Genomic DNA, 13,028 nt, shown 5'->3' with positions numbered 1-13,028 from the left:
AAAAGAGATGAAAGTATTTTTACTTTTATCACCTTTCAACATGACAGTTCGTAAAATCGTAATGTTTAGTTGTGTATGTGATGTGTTTAGTTTTCCGTGTTTTCACGACGTTCTATAATGCATATGATTTTTCTCCAAATTATTTCAAAATTAACATACAGTCTGTGATAGAGTCATTAGACTATTTTGGTTTTGGGCATGCTTTAAGCGTACCACGATGCGTACTCTATATTGGGCATTTTGCCGTAACGCTTGTCCAAAATAGATAAATTAACTTAGTTGCTTTGAGTCTAAATAAAACATTTTTTAAACAACTTGAAGCAATCAGGGATGGTCCAATCACGAAATAGGGAACATTTGTTAAGCTTATCTACAATTTTGCTGAATAAAGTTTTGCTGTATCTTTGGTTACAGAGCTACAATGCTAGTACCCTAGGGGCGTTTCACTAGATTTATATTAAATATATTCACTGCAAATGATACAATCACTGCAAATATCGCTTTGCATCCACGGTTGCAGCCAATAATAAAATTTTGCAGCAAAAAAATCTCGCTTGCATTTTTGCAATGAATGCAAATGATGTAAAAAGCTAATGCAAAATTGCGAAGTGAGACACCCCTTGCTAGTACCTCATTAGTAACAAAGTGGACGTTCATTTAGTTACTAATAAGGTACTAGCATTGTAGCTCCGTAACTACAAAAGATACAGCAAAACAGATTCCTATCTGAGATTAAATAAAGAAAACCATTCTAATTAAATTCTACTATCTATATTTATTTGCGACAGATACGTATTTCGCCTACGACTTGCAGGCTTCATCAGTGCTTATTTTCGAACTCGTTCGTATCTGTCTCGAAAAAATATAAATAGTACAGCTAAGTTTCGTTAATTGGTGGTTCGTTAATTGGGCGGTTCGTTAATTGGGTGTTCGCTTATTGGGCTATGTGACAACTTGAATGTCAAAATTGTATGGAATTTTCGAGTTTAGAAATTTCTAACAACTGTCAGTCGGCCCAATCAGCGAATCAGCTGGAGTGCAGTCGTGGCCCAATTAACGAATTCAGGCTGTATAAGGAACCCCAAGGAACAATTTTTGCTTATTAAACGTTTTACCGACAGCTTTTATTCAGCACATGCTATATAGCTGCTTTTCAAGTATGTCTAAACACCTCTGTTCAATGATTATACAGTTGGTTTTGGAGAATTTAAACAGCACAGTGCTGAATATGGACGTGGAAGATGCGTTTGTATGACTGTTATGTAACGTATAGTAAAATGTTTATTCAGTACGTATAGATATGTTTATTAAACTTCTGCTGATGGCACTGAAGCTACGTTTATTCCACAGCAGTTCAACATTTAGCAAGCAAAAAGAAAAAAAATATGCAGGAAGTATTTTTATTTTATTTTGTGGGTTTCGTTATTTTCATGGCCATGTTGCATATATTATAACTTAATAAGAGACTTACTAGGAAATCATTGGTTGACTCAAAATTCATCAAGCCTGCCATATACTTTTTTCATTCACCCGGATTCGAACTTACATCCTGTCGGTCGGAAGCCGTCAACGAACACATCTGAGATAATCTGACATATGACAGGCGCCGAGTTTTTAGCCGATGTGGATTTACCAGATTAAGTTTGTCAAGCGTGGAACAAAAATGGGCTAAAATACATTTAAGCGCTGAAGAGTAGTTTCTTAAATCATGTTTGGCATCTGCTATACTAGATTACTTTAGAAGTATTTATTCCGCACATGTTAAACATTTAATAAACTATTTGTACTAAAATAAAGCATTTCGCTTGTACCACCAGCAACATAACACAGTCACAACGCCGAGGACTTTTTTATTTTGAATATTGACGACGGTGAGCGGTGCTACTGAATAAAATTCACTGGAAACTAGAAATCCAGAATGTTCGGCTAGCGATTGTTCATTTAGTTAGCAGTGATGTGATTAGCAGCAGCAGTGATTAGTTAACAGCAGGAGTGATTCGTGCTAGTACTTTGCTGAGCTTATTGCTGCTTTAAGTCGCTCGCTGTCTGTGCAAATCTATTTGTCATCGGCTCTGATTTAGTTTTTTCATCCAAAAAACAAAAAGGAGCAGCGGATGGCACGAGAAGCAGTGGTGTTTTCGCGCACCGGCAGCGGGAGCTAGTCACACGATTACGGCGCTATCAGCAGTGGTGGTGGTATCGCCACTATGCCACCCGATCATAACAATTCTGGCGACTTCAGCCCGACGAAATTCATCTCACTGAGCAAATTCATTGTGAGTGACTCGCAAAGTGTCAAGCAGCCAGCTGTCTTTGGATATAAGTTTGTTAAATTTATCGGTAGGACGAGGGATAACGACACGCCGAGGGCAAAAATACACACCGTACAGGCAACAACACCTAAAAGGAATTCCACGACCAGCAAATATTTGCGGCGACTAAAAGTGGTTATGCAAATGTTTTCTATTCTGATTGTATCTAAAAATAAAATAAAAATAAAGTGTACCTAATATAAATTTAAAGCATAAATTATAAAGTGTAAAGTATAAAGTATAAAGTGTCATTCAAGTTATTGGTGTTATTGGCTGCCATCAAGCACCTTTTATTCCACACCCGCTCTTGGTGGTGCTACCGATACGTTTGTACGACGATTATTCGACACATACTCCATAATTCCTCTTAGCAATGCAGCTGATGCGTTTGGGCAACTTTAATTCCACTCTTATTCTACACTCGCTCTCAGCAATGCTGCTGATACGTTTGCGCAACGCTCATTCCACACTTATTCCACTTTTATTCCACACTTTCTCGCAGCAATGCTGCGCAACATTTATTCCACAGTTATTCTACACTCGCTCTCAGCAATGCTCCTGATACGTTTGCGCAACGCTTATTCCACACTTATTCCAGTTTTATTCCACACTTTCTCGCAGCAATGCTGCGCAACATTTATTCCACAGTTATTCTACATTTGCTTTCAGTAATGCTGCAAATTCGTTTGTATAACACTGTCTCCCACTGTTATTCCATTTTTATTCTGCACTTGCTCTCAGCAATGCTGCGCAACATTTATTCCACTGTTATTCCACACTTGCTCTCAGCAATGCTACAAATTCGTTTGTACAACATTTATTCCACTGTTATTCCACTTCTATTCTGCATTTGCTCTCAGCAATACTGCTGATACGTTTGCGCAACGCTCATTCCACACTTATTCCACTATTATTCCACACTTGATCTCCGTAATGCTGCTGATATGTTTGCGCAATGCTTATTCCACTCTTATTCCACTTTTACTCCACAATTGCTCTTGACTGACACGTTTGCACAACGTCTATTCGACATGTATTTTCATGGTAGCTTTTAAGCAACCATTGTTCCACACCTGCTCTTAGCCGTACTGCCGATACGTTTGCATAACGTTTATTCGACTCTTATTCTGCACTTATATAACAACGTATAGATGTTGATTAGAAGCTAGAAAAAATATAGGATATGACGTTTAAACAACAGACAATTCAGCCAATTCGCTTATTCAGCACCGAATGCTACCATACAACTCTTATTCCACACCTGCTTGTTTAGGTGCTGCCGTTTTGTTCCTTGGGACGAGTTAAGCAGTGTTACCTATTTTAATCAGTTGAACATAAATGATCCGAAAATGCACTTTTTTATTCATATTTTCAAAATCTTTTGATAGGATCATCTTCACAAATCACTTAACCATACATTTGATTCACACAAACACAATTTACTGGGTTTCCGACAAGAAATATGATGAATTAAAAATTGTTGTCCAAAAACGTACATTTTTCAGCTGCTCTTCAGCAATCGCCACCTCGCTACTAACGAATTCATCAAATTTTCAGCACTGATTACAACCACTCTGAAAGTCAAGCACTCAATTGTCACATACCATATTATTCAGTCTCTTTTTTTCTATTATCTAAGGCTTTGTCACTAGCCAATAGTTTTATTATTTTCTAACAAAACTGAAAACAAATTCTGAATTGACGGAACCTGTTCACCACTAGCAGCAGCTGCAGCACAACTGATGAACTATCGTGTTGCCAAGACACTGTTTCGGTTCTGGAAATAAGAATTTTAAGTTTGAAATTACCTGAAACCTCCTTTGGTGAAAACGTGGTTCAGTACTTTCAAGAGAAATGTATGTTCATAATTAATTTTTCTTTATTAAAAGCAACACAAAAGACAGCTTTTTCAATAATTTTCGAATATTTTCTCAGTGATTTAATAAAGCAACGATGTGTTTCAATGTTATTTGCTTTGACAACACTGTTCTGATCGTTTGTACTGCTATATGTTTACCTCTTTTGTTCTCCCACCATCCTTATGAACAGCGAGTGAGACGTCAAACTCGCAGTTTCCCATAAGAACACCAGAGAATAAAAGAGACGACGAATACCGTTTGCCGAACGGTGCGGTGAGTGTATGCCCCGATAAACAATTTAGACAGATGGCATTTTACGCATCTATGCCGATACGCTATGCCGATTACGCATCAGATGCCGATTAGTAGGTCGCGGATAGGAACGCGAACTTACTGAATAGGGGGAAAAGTTCGAGGGATTTTTTAACGGGACGTAAAAAAATACAGATTTCAGGATTGCTTAAAATAGCACCTTGCGGGTGAAAATGGGTTCGGTGTGTTCAAAATTAGTTCCGCCGCTCCAACTTTTAAAGCGAAAAATCAAAAGTTTAGCTCAACAATAGTGTCTTCCAATGGTAACAGCTTGAAGAACTAAAGATAGCAAGAAGATTGGTATGCTGATATCCCCCACTTAGTCAACCCATCGCTTGTAATAAGGTAAAACAATCAGTGACCCGCTTAGACTGCTTAAAACTAGTTCTTTACCCTAGAATTTAATTGAAATAGTTTTCTTTTTATTTATTCAGGTTTCTACCGGTTTCTACTAAGACGCTCTATAAAACTTCAGTAAGATTTCTGTGTCAGCAATCCGTGATTCTTGATTTTTTATTTTTTCTTAACATGTTTATTCATGCGTTTAATTCAATCATATACATTCACGTGTATTCAGTTTATCTCAATTTAACTTGTTGAGGATAAAGGCCGTTTCTTCAACTACATCATCATAAACGTGCATTGTCAACACGAAAGTAGACACGACGACGAGAAGGAAGCGTTCTATGCGCAGCTGGAGGCAACGTATGACAACTGCTCACGACGGGACATCAAGATTCGTTATCGGTCAATATGAAATTGAACGCTCAGGTCGGCAGGGAAGCAACGTATAGACCGGTGATCGGGCCGCATAACCTGTAGGTACATTGACACGAACGATAACAGCCAACGATGGGTGATCAGAAGCACTTTCTTTCCCCACAAAGATATCCACAAAGCCACCTGGAGCTTACCTGACCAACGAACTTCGAACCAAATCGACCATATTCTCATCGAGGGCCGGTTTTTCTGAAATATCATCAACGTTCCCACGTTTGGCAAGTATGGATGAGCGCGGAATGAGTTGACCACAATCCTGAGCAGGAAAAAGCGCCAGAAGGAGGACAGAGATTGTGAGGAGCTGGAACAACTATTCCGGGCGCGCAAGTCTTACGAGACAGTGAACCAAACTCGTAAGGGCTACAAACCTAAACTTGACATGTGTAAGGACCAAGGAGAGGATGTAATCACAAACGAGCGCGAGGTGGTCGACAGGTGGAAGCAGTATTTCAATGAACACCTCAACGGCGATATAGCAGCGGGAGACGCAATGGAAGTTAACCTCGGAATACCTACAAACGACAATAGCGAGCCGGCTCCCGATCTCGAAGAGATCCGGTGAGAAATTCGTCAGCTGAAGAATAATAGAGTCGCTGAAAAGGACCGACTCCCGGCAGAGCTCTACAAAAACAGCCAAGAACCGCTAGCAACGGCACTTTATTGGATACTTTCAAGGATTTGGAAGGAGGAGAAACTACCGGAGGACTGGATGAAAGGTGTAGTCTGTCCCATCTACAAAAAGGACGACCGGCTAGATTGCTGTAATTACCGCTGCATTACGCTGTTCAACACCGCCTACAAGGTGCTCCCCCAGATGTTGTTGCGTCGTCTATCGCCAACGAGGGGCAAGACATGGTTGAAAATATATTACTTTTTCCCACCCTATTGGCATCTGTATATCGAGCTGCAGTAAGTGAAAGCGACTGAATGTCCTGGGCTCAAAATTTGACAGCGGGCCCAAAACACTGTCGAGGCAGTCGAGTGAAACGTAGCGCTATCTCATTTCTGCTCACGCTATCATGTTGGCACCCAAAACATGGTTGCCTGCCAATAAGGTGCTTTTCCCTATGGAAATATTTTATCAACCTTAATATATTTACCGTTCCCACCTTAATATAACCTAAAGCCCTATAAAGGTATACATTTATAGGACTTTAATAGGGCCTACACACTTAAAAATAGCACCGAGTTCGGTAAAATTTTGACGAAATCTCAGTAGCCGAGCGTTCTGCAAATTTTTTTATGTTACCAAACGTTACTAAAGATCCGTAAACGTCGATTTGCACCATTGACATTTTTGTCGATTTTTGGCTGTTGAAATTTCGGCAAAATTTTGTCGAATTCAGTACTTTTTTTAAGCGTGTAATATATTAATATAATGATAATATTATGAAGTGTCTTACCCCTCTATCCCCAATAGCATGAAAATTTGTAGGGCAGTATCAGGTGGGTTTTATGGAGGCCCGTGCTACCACGGATCAAATTTTTACTCTACGACAAATCGTCCAGAAATATCGAGATGTACTCTCATGTGCCCACGCATTATATATTCCTGGATTTCAGAGCAGCATACGATACAGCTGAACGAGAACAGCTATGGCAGATAATGCACAAGTAAGGTTTTCCGGACAAACTGACGTGGCTGATCAAAGCTACTCTGGAGCGAGTGATGTGCTACGTGCGCGTTTCGGGACACTCTCGACTCCTTTCGAATCGCGCAGAGGGTTACGGCAAGGGGTGGACTGTCCTGTATATTATTCAATCTCGCTATTGAAGGTGTGATTCGACGAGCGGGCATCGAAACGACAGGAACGATGTTCAGCAAGAGTAGCCAACTCCTAGCCTTCGCAGACGACCTCGGCATCATTACTAGAAACCTTGGGACCGCGGAGACAATCTACGCTAGACTAAAAACGGAGGCTAGGAAGATAGGGTTACAAATCAATGCGTCAAAAACCAAATATATGGTAGGAAGAGGCTCCAGTGAAAGCAACGTTTTCGGTGATGAACTGGGATTACGGCGATGAACTGGAAGTAGTTGATGAGTTCGTATATTTGGGATCTCTGATCACCACCGACAATAATACGAATGAGGAGATCCAATGACGCATTCAAACTGGAAATCATACATACTTTTACTCCCACAAGATGCTTCGATCTAGGAGCATACGCCACCGCACAAAGCTGACGATGTACAAAACGCTAATCATACCGGTAGTCTTGTACGGATGAACTTTGCTAACGGAAGATATACGTGCACCCAGATAACACAAAATCGTAATAGAAAGTTCACATTAAATCGTTTTCATGTCAATTTCACATTGGAATTGTATAAAGATTAGAGTATGTCAAACCGAAGTGAACAATAAGTTGTTTTGCAGTCGTGCGTGTCTTCATATACAATTCATGACTGTGAATTATAAAGCAGTATAGACGATTGCAATATTAAGTTATATCTTAATCATATATTCAGGAGTATTTAGTTGCATGTTATAAAAACTACGCAATATAGAATTACAAATAGTTGTCAAAATTTTCGCACGTATATCGCCTCCACTTTGGTACATATATGTTCTTATATGGTGTGAAATATAACTTTTTCGTTCAGATATGATTTCGTATATCTCAGTTGCAATCGAGATATACAAACCAAATGGTTTACTGGGCACTAGCCGTATTTGAACGACAGGTGTAGCGGACTATTTTTGGCGGAGTACAAACGGAAAGCGTATGAATCACGAGCTACAGGCACTACTTGGAGAGATTCCCATCGTACACCTGGTGAAAGTTGGGAGACTACGGTGGGCCCGCCACGTCGCAACGATGCCGGACGACTGTGCAGTGAAATCCGTTCGGTTCAAAAACCCTACCGGCACCAGGAATAGAGCGGCTCAACCAGGTTGAAGCCGATTTGCGTGTGACGAGACGCGCAACGAATTGATAACGAGCAGCCAAGGACCGAATATAATAGAGATGAATTCTTGATACGGCAAGAGTCACCCCGGCTCTCGGCTGCTAAAGTAAGTAAGTAAGCAAACTTCTTGGCTACGCAGATTACTTTGATATTGTAGGCCGAAACTTCGCAACAGCCGGCAATCTGCGCTACACTGAAAACGGAGCTAGTCGGATTCAGCTACAAATAAATATGTCGCAGACCAAATACATGATTAATAGAGACTCAAAGAGACGAATGTGCATTTTTCGTGGACGGTAATCATTGACAGTGATAAACCAGATGTAGAAGATGAGTTTATGTATTTGGGATCGCTGGTAGCCGCGGATAAATCGAGCCTATTTTGTCATTCGCAAAACGTAATCATCTGCTAGCAAACGATAGCCACCGTACGTTGCTGACAAAGTATACAGCCCTTATTAAACCTGCAGTTTTTAAGGATTTGACGATGCTCACGAAGGACATGCCAGCCCATGCGGTCGATGTTTGACGAAGCAAAAACTAAAAACGGAGAACGGCGTAGGTACACTATAGAATCTCTTTTACGTCCATTCATTTTAAGTGATTTCCTTTTGCGTCAACATTTTTACCTCCGATATTTGAATTAACTACCTCCCAGTTGGCTCCGAGCGATGACGCTGGCCTAATAAGCCAGTCGTCGTATGTTCGAATCTCGACTGGGAGAGGCTGTTAGAGTCAATAGGATCATAGCAGCTGGCCCTGAAATTGTCCTGCACTCTAACAACTGGCTGCAAAGTCTGTCGTATAAAAAGCAGAAGGTCATGTTTCGATAACGCAATGTAGCACCTAGGCTTTGCTTTTTTATTTGAATTAACGTTGTCTCGTTTTATATCTAAAATTTGAGTCACGCCCTCCCTTTTTACGACCAATTTTTTTCCGTCCTCCAATTGTGGACGTAAAACGAGACTTGAGTGTATATGAATCAAGAGCAACAAACCTGGTGCAAGTCGGGGGCAGGGGCAAGACGACCACCCGGGGCAAAAGTGCCACTCTTCAGTTTTCCACGAAAACGACGAAGAATTTTAATATGATTATTTTTTATGGTTTCTAAAGTGTTTTACAATATACAGTCAACTTTCGCTAATTGCACTAAGCTCTGAGCCCACTTAGTGAAAGACCTTCGTTAATTGGGCTGAGCTGTCAAAACCGAGGGATACATCGATTGTTTTTATCGAAATTATCGCAGAAAGGTTTATAAAAAAATATTCCTAAAATTGGATATGCAATCAAAGTGGGACTTAATCTTTTCGCTGCTGAAATTTATTTATAGATTATTTAACAAGTAAACAGTGGATTTTTATACAACAATGTTAACATATATTGGCATTTTTAGCTGTTTTGCCGTGATGCTAAAAAGGGAGAGTCAAGTTCAAAAATAATCAGAAAACGATATTATGCATTTGTATTCCATTTAATTAATTTTAATATTTTCTATATAAATTATTTTGTGCATTTGAAATAGTTCATTCAAGAGCCCCACGCAAGAAAAAATACACTGTCAGAAATGACGTTTGACTTCGCTTTAGATGGGCTATAGCCCAATTAACGGGAGCCCGATTAAAACGTAGCCCACCTAAAGATAGCCCAACGAACGAAAGTTGACTGTACTATGAGAAAATTTATCGATAAAAATATAAACTCAGACATTAAAATGATTTTGAAATGATTGCACAAAATTTTAATGGCTATGCCGGAAACAAGCATACTGAAATGTTATTTGTTTATTGTTTTTATGTGATTACTAGCTGACCCGACAAACTTCGTATTGCCACAAATTAACCTGTGTTGTACATAAATCATGAATCTCGGATGATCTTTATCACAATCTCGAGTTTTGCAAGCCCCCCAGTGGGCGGCGCTTCCGACGGCGGGGCACCGGCAACACTCGCGACCGTCTCGTCCTGAATGATCTAGCGTTACTATAGATAGTTTATGTGGTCTTGTATTGACTAATGTTTTATGGAAGAGTCTCGAATTTCTCGAGTTCGATTAGTTTTTGAGTTTCGCAAAAATTTCTGTTTTATTTGTATGAGAGATGGACTCTCCCCTACCGCAGGGGTGAGAGGTCTCTAACTATCGTAAAATAAATTCCAAAATCTCCCACATGCCAAATTTGGTTCCATTTGCTTGATTAGTTCTCGAGTTATGAGGAAATTTGAATTTCATTTGTATAGGAGCCTCCCCTCCTAAAGTGGGTAGGGGTCCCAATTCATCATAGAAAAAATTTTTGTCTCCAAAAACACCCACGTGCCAAATTTGGTTCTATTTGCTTGATTAGTTCTCGAGTTATGAGGAAATGTGTATTTCGTTTGTATAGGAGCCCCCCTCTTAAAGTTGGGAGGGGTCCTAATTCACCATAGAAAATATTCTTGCCCTCGAAAACTTTCACATGCCAAATTTGGTTTCATTTACTTGATTAGCTCTCGAGTTATGAGGAAATTTGTATTTTATTTGTATAGGAGCCCCACCTCCTAAAGTGAGGAGGAGTCCCAGTTCATCATAGAAAAAATTTTTGTCTCCAAAAACACCCACGTGTCAAATTTGGTTCCATTTGCTTGATTAGTTCTCGAGTAATGAGGAAATTTGTATTTCGTTTGTATAGGAGCCCCTCCCCCCCTCTTAAAGTGGGGAGGGATTTTAATTCACCATAGAAAATATTCATGCCCTAGAAAACTTTCACATGCCAAATTTGGTTCCATTTCTCTGATTAATTCTCGAGTTATGAGGAAATTTGCATTTCATTTGTATAGGAGCCCCCCTTCCTAAAGTGGGGAGGGGTCCCAATTCATCATAGAAAAAAAATTCGTCTCCAAAAACACCCACGTGCCAAATTTTGTTCCATTTGCTTGATTAGTTCTCGAGTTATGAGGAAATTTGTATTTCGTTTGTATAGGAGCCCCACTGTTAAAGTGGGGAGGGGTCCTTATTCACCATAGAAAATATTCTTGCCCTCGAAAACTTTCACATGCCAAATTTTGTTCCATTTGCTTGATTAGTTCTTCAGTTATGAGGAAATTTGTATTTCATGTGTATAGGATCCCCCCTCCTAAAACGGGGAGGGGTCCCAATTCATCATAGAAAAAAATTTTGTCTCCAAAAACACCCACATGCCAAATTTGGTTCCATTTGCTTAATTACTTCTCGAGTTATGAGGAAAATTGTGTTTCTTTGGTACAGGAGCCCCCCCTCTTAAAGTGGGGAAGTGTCCCAATTTTCTATAGAAAATATTCTTGCCCTCGAAAACCTTCACATGCCAAATTTGGTTCCATTTGCTTGATTAGTTCTCGAGTTATGAGGAAATTTGTATGGAAGCCCCCCCTTTTAAAGAGGAGAGGAGTTATAATTCCCCTTATAAAGAGGGGAGGGGTCTCAATTTACCATAGAATAAATTCTTGTCACTGAAAACACCCACATGCCAAATTTTGTTCTATTTGTTTGAGTAGTTGTCGAGTTATGCAGAAATTTGTGTTTCATTTGTATGGGAGCCCCCCCTCTTAGTGGGGGAAGGGGTTTCTAACCATCACTAAAACCTTTCCTGGCCCCAAATAACCTCTACATGCATATTTTCATGCCGATTGGTTCAGTAGTTTTCGATTCTATAAGGGGGCCGTGCAATAATTACGTAAGGGCTTTTTCCTCATTTTTGAACCCCTCCTCCCCCCTATATAAGATTTTGTAAGATTTTGGCCAATCCCCCCTCCCCCCCGTAAAAAATTTTAGTAAGATTTTTTGAAACATCAAAATTCAAGTTTTACTTAAAAAGTTAGACATTGAAAAAACATTGTAACAGTCAATAAAGTTCAAACAAGTTCATTAAAACCAAAGTTCAAACAAATTCATAAACAAACAAATAATATCAATTATCTGTTGTAAATCCCTTTATGGCCCACTCACAAACAGAATGTATTTCAGCATTGAGGTTGACAATAAATGTTGGTGTATGCTCAGAAACTCACTAACGTTCACTTGATTCGCATTGATCCACTCTAAATCGTCTGAACACGTGTCCTCGTTAAGTAGCGTACAGAGAACTTCTTTGCCTCTTCTAGATGGCACGCGACATGGTCTTAAGTTGGAATCGGTACACCGTTGCGTCTAATGTACGGATCTGTAATGACCATCCGCGGTGTCCTTTGACGCAAAATACCGACCCCACTCTGGTCACATGCGGCAGGCAAGATCTTTGGGAACAGAAGAACAATACATCCCAAGAAACATTTTTGTTGTATAGTAGCTTATTAAGCACTTGTTCCATTGGTACAGCTATACATTAGTTGAATAAGCTACTTTTAAACAAAAATGTTTCTCGTGATATCATAAGGGATTTTGCGGCTGCCTTGCGGAATTGGAATAGGCAATTGCAACGAAATATGTTGGAATAATAGCATAAACCGATGACATCAGATGGCTCTGGAACAAGTAAGGCAACTGCAGGTTCCCTAAGTGGGCATAGCTAAAATACTCAGCAGGTTGCTACGCATTTCCTTGCAGCATGAAGGATTTCGACACTTCACAACTTAACTCATCAATTTAAAAATTTTTGTAACAAGTAACATGAGTTTCTATTAAAAATATGAATTTTTTCGAGTGTGAAAATCTTTCGTAAGAAATGATTAAACCCCCCTCTCCCCCAAATAAGATTTTGTAAGATCTCGCGGAACCCCCCCTCCCCCCATTATGCCGTAATTAGTGCATGGCCCCAAACAACATACGGACAAACAGACAGAAATCCTTCTTTATAGGTATAGATTTTGGCATAACACATTAATTAGACCTAATTCCTATAGATAG

Source organism: Sabethes cyaneus, chromosome 2 (assembly GCF_943734655.1).
Source record: "Sabethes cyaneus chromosome 2, idSabCyanKW18_F2, whole genome shotgun sequence".
Lineage (NCBI taxonomy): Eukaryota > Metazoa > Arthropoda > Insecta > Diptera > Culicidae > Sabethes > Sabethes cyaneus.
The sequence above is the reverse complement of the archived record's forward strand: the minus strand, read 5'-3'. Positions refer to the sequence as shown.